Source organism: Thunnus thynnus, chromosome 5 (assembly GCF_963924715.1).
Source record: "Thunnus thynnus chromosome 5, fThuThy2.1, whole genome shotgun sequence".
In the NCBI taxonomy this organism is placed as follows: Eukaryota; Metazoa; Chordata; class Actinopteri; order Scombriformes; family Scombridae; genus Thunnus; species Thunnus thynnus.
In genome coordinates this window covers 1,500,356-1,508,213 of record NC_089521.1, presented here as the reverse complement: position 1 = coordinate 1,508,213, position 7,858 = coordinate 1,500,356, and the positions used below count along the sequence as shown (strand labels likewise).

At 41.8% G+C, this 7,858-nt stretch overlaps 1 pseudogene; it reads right to left on the bottom strand.

The window, feature by feature from the left end:
* Nucleotides 1-1,000: 1,000 nt before the first annotated feature.
* On the bottom strand, nt 1,001-5,649 carry LOC137183756 (uncharacterized; annotated as a pseudogene).
* Nucleotides 5,650-7,858: the final 2,209 nt, after the last annotated feature.

The window sequence follows — 7,858 nt, the reverse complement described above, 5'->3', positions numbered from 1 at the left end:
GAACAAACAGCAATAGCAGCTTATCATTTTTAACTGACTCTTGCAGTCTCTGTTCAAAATTAAAAAACATCAGCAGCAGATGATATCACCTTTATCTAATTAACATTAATTTTGGTGTTGTGCATGCTCACTCACTGACATGGTGTGTTCACACTATGTAAGATGGATGAGAAGGATCAGAAAGATGTTACCACTTTAGTAGACAGTAGATGTGTGGTTCTATTCAACATGTGTTCATACTGTGTGGAACCCATTCATGAGACAGCTGTCATCCTGCGTCTCCCTGTTAGCAGAGGCTGCAGTCTGCTGTGTAGTTCATACACTTCACTGATAAACCTGAGAATTACATTGACTAATTAGCAGATCAAAGCATAGTTTTCATTTGATCTCTACTTTCTATTTCTCTCTCTCTCTCCTCCTTTGTCTCTCCTTCACATTTCACGCCAGATCATGAAAGCCGGGCAGCCTCCGACCCACATTCAACCCTGGTCGTGAAGGAGGGTTGGCTGACCCATACAGATAGAACCATGTCACTGAGGTAAAGGTTGTCCGGAAGAACACAGCGAGTATTTTTCAATAGAAACTTCTCTGACGGCAAAAAAGTCTGCTTTTATTTAGAGTTTATAAATTATATTGTTTTTTAAAATGCTGATGTGGTTAGGTATATAGATGACTCAACTCGGTTCTGTGCTTCACCATCATAGAGACATAAGAGAGAATCTACTGTACATGTTGAGCTGCAAACTATTACTAAATGGGTAAAAATGGACAAATTAGGATTGAGCATTGAACAATGAACACTAAACACATTGTGTTTGGTAGTGAGAATGTTGCTGCTCAACCCACTCAGCTATTTTTCATACATCTTCTGATGCAAATGCTTGAACACATCATCAGTATTGTATCCTGAAGTCAGGTGTTTCGAGTCTTGCAACAGACACCCTCGTCCAGGTGACCCGACCAAGGTTGATCAAGCCTTGGGTTGTGTCCAAGTGGCATTCTACTGAACCCACTGGTCACCCTTTTTCAGCCAGAGCTATCTAGATGCTTTCTCTGCCATGTCTATGTTGTGGTTGATGGCTCCTCTCCTGCCTGCTACTGTAATGCTCAGGGTTCTGTAGGCTTTGCTGAGGGAATGACTTGCAAACCCCTAACTGCCCACCTCCACTGGCATGTACCTGGTCCTCCACTTGTTCCTGTGGCAGTCCTACACAGCTCCTGGTACTTCACCTTCTTCCTCTCTTGTTCCTCCTCCACCCTCTCCTCCCAGGGCACAGTTAGCTCCAGTAAGATGAGCTGTGTTGTGGCCTCAGAAACCAAGATGATGTCTGGTCTCAATGAGGACTGGATGATATGTCATGCAATTTTTAGCTGCCTCTCCAGGTCACCTGTCATCACCTAGTCTCATGCTGTGGAAAGCAAACCAACAGAGCAGTTCCTGGGTCTCTTCTTCGGCTGCTCTCCCTCCTTGACAAACACAATCATCCTAGCTGTAACGTGGGCCTATCTGCTGTCACTGATCCCTTTGCTGATTGCCTCAGAGATGGTCTTGAGGACCTGGTCATGTCTCTAGTGTTAGCGCCCCTTGCTCAGTGCTTTGGAGCAGCTTCTCAGAATGTGTTTGAGAGTCGATGTCTTGGAACACAGGGGTGCGAGTGCGGGTGTTTCTACTCTGCCCCATGTGAACAGGTTGAATGGGCTAGGGAGGACATTGTAGATCCCCTGAATCAAGAATTTGATCCTCTGGGGTTTCCACTTTCAGATGTCCTGCCAGGTGACATTCCACTCCATTGCCTGTTCCCACTTCATCCAGGCACCCTGTTGTTTCATTGCCACTGTTCTGCTTGCTCGCTCTTCCTCCACTCTTCCACCTCTCCTTCCTGCTGGCAGTGTCATATTGGGTTAATGTTAAGCTCTCAAGTCCAGCCCTGCCCTTTGCCACATTCCCAAGAAGGGCCTTTTGCTTCAGCTTAGCTCCTGCCTGCTAGACTGCCCCATCTTCCTCACAGTGATCCCTGCACCAAACACTTTGGTGTCCCTAAATCTGGTGTGCTGCAGGTGTTCTTGTGTCCATGCCATGATGAATTCCTCCCTGACAGAGCTGAATGGGAGCCTAAGCTTATTGCTGTTCCCGTACAGCACAGTGCTGCTGAAGCTGTATGGCAAGCCCAGCCATCTGCGGAGATAACTGCTCACCTCATATTCAAAGCCTTCCACTACAGTCATAGGGGGCAGGGGCCAGAGGATTCTTGGGAGGATCCTGTGCTGGTAGACCCAGGCCTTGAATCTTATGGGGAGCCCAGACTTGTCTACAGCTCTCAACCAGCCCTCCTGGTCAGCGCTGATAGCCTTGATGGAGTCTATGTGCTTCAGACTGCAGTTAAAGACCTTCCTGAGACGCTTCACTGGTTTTTCTGTGACGGACAGGATCTGGTCTAAAGTGGCATTCTACTGACCCCACCTTTTTTTATCTCAATTTATCTATTGATGGTCTATCAATGATGACCAAGTGAACATTTCACAAAAATCAAATTATTGGGCAGAAAATTTGAATATTTACTGTCTTGGTAAGATCATATATATTACATTGTTCTCTGTAAGAAGAAATGGCATTGTGGTTTGTTTTTATTGAAAGGTTATACCTTCCCATCTTTTCATATACAGTATAATTTCCCTTATTTTGTGTGGCATCAAGGAATAGTAGCAACTCATTTGTGAAGAGAATGAAGAATGCAGTGCAGTACCATAGCTACCAATGAATTAATTCAGCATAACAGTAAGAGCTCCAAAAAAAACAACAACAACAAAAAAACATCCAAAAATCCCAGACCAAGATCACAATTAAATATAAGCAAGTGATGTTAGCACAAATGACCACTGAACTTCAGCCTGATCTGAGGCTTTTAAAAATATAATCTATAAAAACATCTCTATTAATCATTGGTATAATATGGTGGGAATTCAAATAAAGATGTCATGCATTGCCACATACTACACTCACCATGTGTTGTCTGTTCACAACGTGGATTTCCTGCTCTATAAGTTAATTAAATGGTGTATTTTATCAAGTAGCCGAAGTCAGACATTAAAAGATTTTTTGTCTTTTCATATGAAGCAGAGAGACAAGATGAGAGCCTCCAATCTTTTGATGATATCTCCTTTGGGAGGTGTTTTCTCCAGGGAGATTGGTGAGAAGCAATTACAGTGACAGACACACATACACACTACATTGCTACAGACATGGTTATATAATGTATGCTTTCAGAGCAAATGCTTACAGATAAAATACCACTGTAAAATATATGCTTTGTCACTGAATGGTTAGGTTTTCAAACCAACATATACACAGGGTATAAGTGTTGTTTTGAAAAGGTTTTTAATGCTTAGAAATATGATTAGTGATAAACAGGAGTGCCAGCAAAGTAAGTGAAAATAACAAAGGTATAGACAATCCCATAGAGAACTGATAGACACACAGCACAGCACAGCACAGCACACATGAAGTCAGATACAGGCAGAACAACAGAAAAAGAGACAAAGAGAGATGCTTTCAAATTAAAAGTCAATTCCCTGAAAAACAAGCAGGCGTCCCCCCAAACCCCCCAGGTCATTCTGTTTCCATGATAAAGCTCAAGCTGGGCTGCTGTCATTAAAAACACCAGGACCCAGCCTTGTAATTATATGGCTTAATGATTAGGCTGCAGCAATTTCATCTAGCTTATTTAGCTGATAAAGGAATTGGAATGAACACTCAACCTCCCATATCCACACACACACACACACGCATGCACGCACACGTACACACACACACACACACACACACACACACACACACACACACACACAAACAAACTGTTAAAACAAACACACATATTCAGACTGCCAAGTCATGTATACACAAACACTCACATAATAAATCACTGGTCAGACATGATTTCATATACTCGTATGCAGACATTAACATATAACATATGTCGGCTCATGTATGCACATGCCAAATTTCATTATTCATGCACACATGCAGACTCGCATTGTGTCTCAGCTCCTTCTTTGCTTAAATATCTCCTCTGTAAGTGTGATGAGACAAATGTCCGACTCATATTTAATCTTTAATCATCACATAATGCATTCATACAACATACTGTTGCATCCACATAAAACAAGCATCAATTATTGGTAAAAAATAAATAAATAAATAAACAAAACCTTGTTACCTGAATGAAAAACTTTGTAAGAAAATAAAAACCTAAACTGAAAAAGCAATGTGTCTACACTAAATTGCCAAAACAACAGGAAAATGGTTGAATCTCCTCAAATACTGAACTGTAGATCACAGCCTACATCTTGTAAGGAATGGGACAGTCAGTAATCTTATCACAGGTCATACTACCTGTTAACCAGGTGAACAGAAATTCCTGCACTGACATGTTGATCAAATCTATATTTGTTGATCTTCTTGACAAAATGAACATAAGTACAGCTCAACCCTTAAATGCATGCCTCAGGTCTCACACTGTGTCCAATTTATTCAATTCATTATTATATTTTAATTAAGACCTCAACTCCTCTGTTGATTTTTTTTAACAGTGGTTGAATGTTGGAAATCATTGTTTTTCTTTGCTTTTCCTCTTACAGTAGCTCTGAAGATGAAGATATAGCTGAGGCTACTGATTATGCAAAATTTGTTTTTGTGCAAAGTGATGAAAAAGATCATGTAGAAGCAGATCTGGAGTAAGGTCCCAAGAGAAGGACTGATGATGAAACCTCATATAATTATCTCAACTGTCACAACCTTCCCACCATAAATGTGCAAGTAGTTTTCCTGCTTGGGAAGCCAGAAGATCTCCCACTTTCCTGGAAAAACCCCATGCCACAGCTTCCCAAAGCTGAAAGTTTTTGGTTTCTCCAGAAACAGAGCTGAGAAATTCCCTCATCTGTCCCTCTACACTTGACCATAAAACAGAGGAGCGGTTTGCGATAGCAATGTTGGAATGAGCAATTTGTGCTGTGCTGACTAATTAATGTTTGTTAAAAAAAAAAATGCAGATAAAGAACTCAGTCTAAAAAACTGCTGCTTCTTAAAAGATTTGCTCTGCTTCTGTTTTATGTAAAGGTAAATTATACACGCACTACTACCAGAGAAATAATAATTGTAGAGCACATAGGCATAACTAAACTTGTAAACACACCAATATGACAAAAACTGTAACATTAAAATCACAATTCAAAACACATCACTGCTGCATCCAAACTATAGTTTCTCAAACATCTTGGGAGTCTTATGCAAGGTGTCCAGCTGATCAGTACATAACAGTAAGAAGCACACATGCAGAGAGAGAGAGATGTGCTCATTGACTTAAATGTTTGTGCAGGATACACTTTTGTTAATGTTTTATGTTCTTTTACAGGTGGTACTCCATTAAATTGGCACACTTCCTGCCGCAGTACCACAGTGATGTCACAGCGGTAAAGAGGGGGGTTTAATGCAGGCTGGACTTGATAACTGTAGACGCTAGGTGGCAGCAGCGTGCTTAAATCCTGTTGACAGCGGCTCAGGGGAGAAGGTAATGGCTGCAGCCTGTGGGAAGGTGGAGTCAGACGGTACACCGACCCATAAAATTCAAGCATTAGGACTGGCCAAGCGTCCATGCTCGCACTGCTAGCCTGCCATTTCCTAACTGTATGTACAGTGGGTGTCTGGTGTTGAGTAATAGGAAATGTTAATTCTGAAGGACTATGACTTAACGGTTTGAGTCAAGCATAGAGGCTGTATTATGTGTAGTTTGGAAAATATGGGGCACTGAATTTTTCTTTCTTCCTTGTCAGATCTCTCTTCCCGGGACTGCTGCTACTGCACCAAGGACCCACACCGATGCATGCTGGCCACAGTGCACCACAGGAGGGATAGACATGTTGCAGAGGTCCGCCGTTTGAAATGCAGTTTCAGGGCGTTTTGGAGGTTTGCACTGTCCAAAAGTAAAAAAAATCATGGGGCAGCTCGGTGTGGTGTCGGTGCTGGGAGCTGAGGCAGGAGCTGCCGGTGCAAACCTCCAAAATGTCCTGAAACTGCATTTCAAACTGCGGACCTCAGCAACATGTCTATTCGTCCTGCGGGGTGCTGTGGCCGGCGTGCAGCAGTGTGGCTTCTCAATGCAGCAACAGCAGGAGTCTCAGGAAAAGAGATCTCACAAGGAAGAAAGAAAAGGGCAAAACGGGATCCATGAGCTGCCAGACAGTCGCCTTGCCTCTAAAACAGCTGACAGCTGCTTTCCGTCTGTTGTGCTAATTCTTGTCTTATTTGTGGTCAGATAAACAGTAAATTCATCAAATTCAGAATTTGACTTCTTGCCTACATTATGACTTCTCTGAAAACTGTAGCCAACATATGAGATATTTGTGCCTTTTTAAAGTTTGTGGTGAATGAAACTTGCAAGACTTTTCTTTATTCGAGCTGATATTCATCTGCTGGCCTTCAGTAAGGTTGTCCCTGACATTTAATCAGCTGTTTCTCTACTGTGGAACCGGATGAACGGTAACAGACAATGTTGTCATATTCATAACATAACATTATTGATAATCCCTCCATGTGATGACATTGGTAATATGAACTGGTAATAACAACAACCAACAATAACAAATGTGACTGACAGTAAACCACTGTAGCATTATTATCTTTCATGTAGTCAGACAGATAAACTGGTTCAGATAAACAAAGCCATGTCAGGCTTTGTCAGATAAACAGTAGACACAGGTGTGCATGATGTAACTAAGTAAATAAATGATAATGATAGCTCAGTGATATTTAAAGTGTGAGTTATATCAATGAGTTGTGTGGGAATTCTGCACCTTGTTGTCTGAGCTGTCAGAAACTGATCTAGAATCTTTCCAGAGTGATACTGACACAAGACAGAGGAGTTAGTATAGGGTTTGTGCACACTGAAAATTAATTAAATTATTGAGATTCTACATTGAAATGTGTTATTTTCATTTAATTTCTCTCATCTTTACACCCTATCCCTAATTTCTGTCCTCTGTGTTCTGATAACAGGCTGCAGGTTCAGTAAATCCAGATTTTGTTAGTTTTGTCTTTCTCTGCCTGAAATCAGTGCAGTTCAGGTCCATTCAGCTGCTGAAGAACTATGAGGCAGCATGTGGAGCGGCAGGACTGATTGATATGTTGTGAATGCATTAATGTATTTTCTATCTGTGATTATATGTTTTCCTGGTAAAACCAGAGTCACAGACAGCAGGATGAAGTGGCTGCATCCGGAGCTACAGAAACAGCCGATACCTGCTCAGCCTTCTCATCATCACCGCTGACCCTCAGCAGTGGCCTTCACTCAGGTCTGATGGCTGCAGGATGAGGATGAGGATAGCACACTGGGTGAGTACTTAGTTTCAGTTCAGTATCATGCTTTTTCCACAGCTGATCTGTACTGATCAGTGCTAACAGTCTAACTGGGTTGCGCATGTTTTCTTTACAGTCACCAGAGACCCAGCCTGATCTGAACCCAAAGGTTTTCTGTGATCACAGCGAATGGACATCATCTGTGACATCATCAGGTGGATCAATGGACCTGATGCTGCTTGTCATGTAAATATGCACAAGTCTTTTCAGTTAAGTAATGTTTATTTTGCTTGTCTGTGTGTGTGTGTGTTTATTAGCCTGGTAAAAGCTCCTGTGTCTCTTTGTACTGGTCTCATCTTCTGTCTTTCAGTGCATCAGTGCAACATGGTGAGAAATGAAACTTTTACTGCTGTTGGTTCATAAACAGACAGTTTATGTTCATTATATCACAGTCGTCTCAGTCGTATTGACTTCTGTCTCTCCAGAATCTGTCCAGACTCTTCTGGTTAT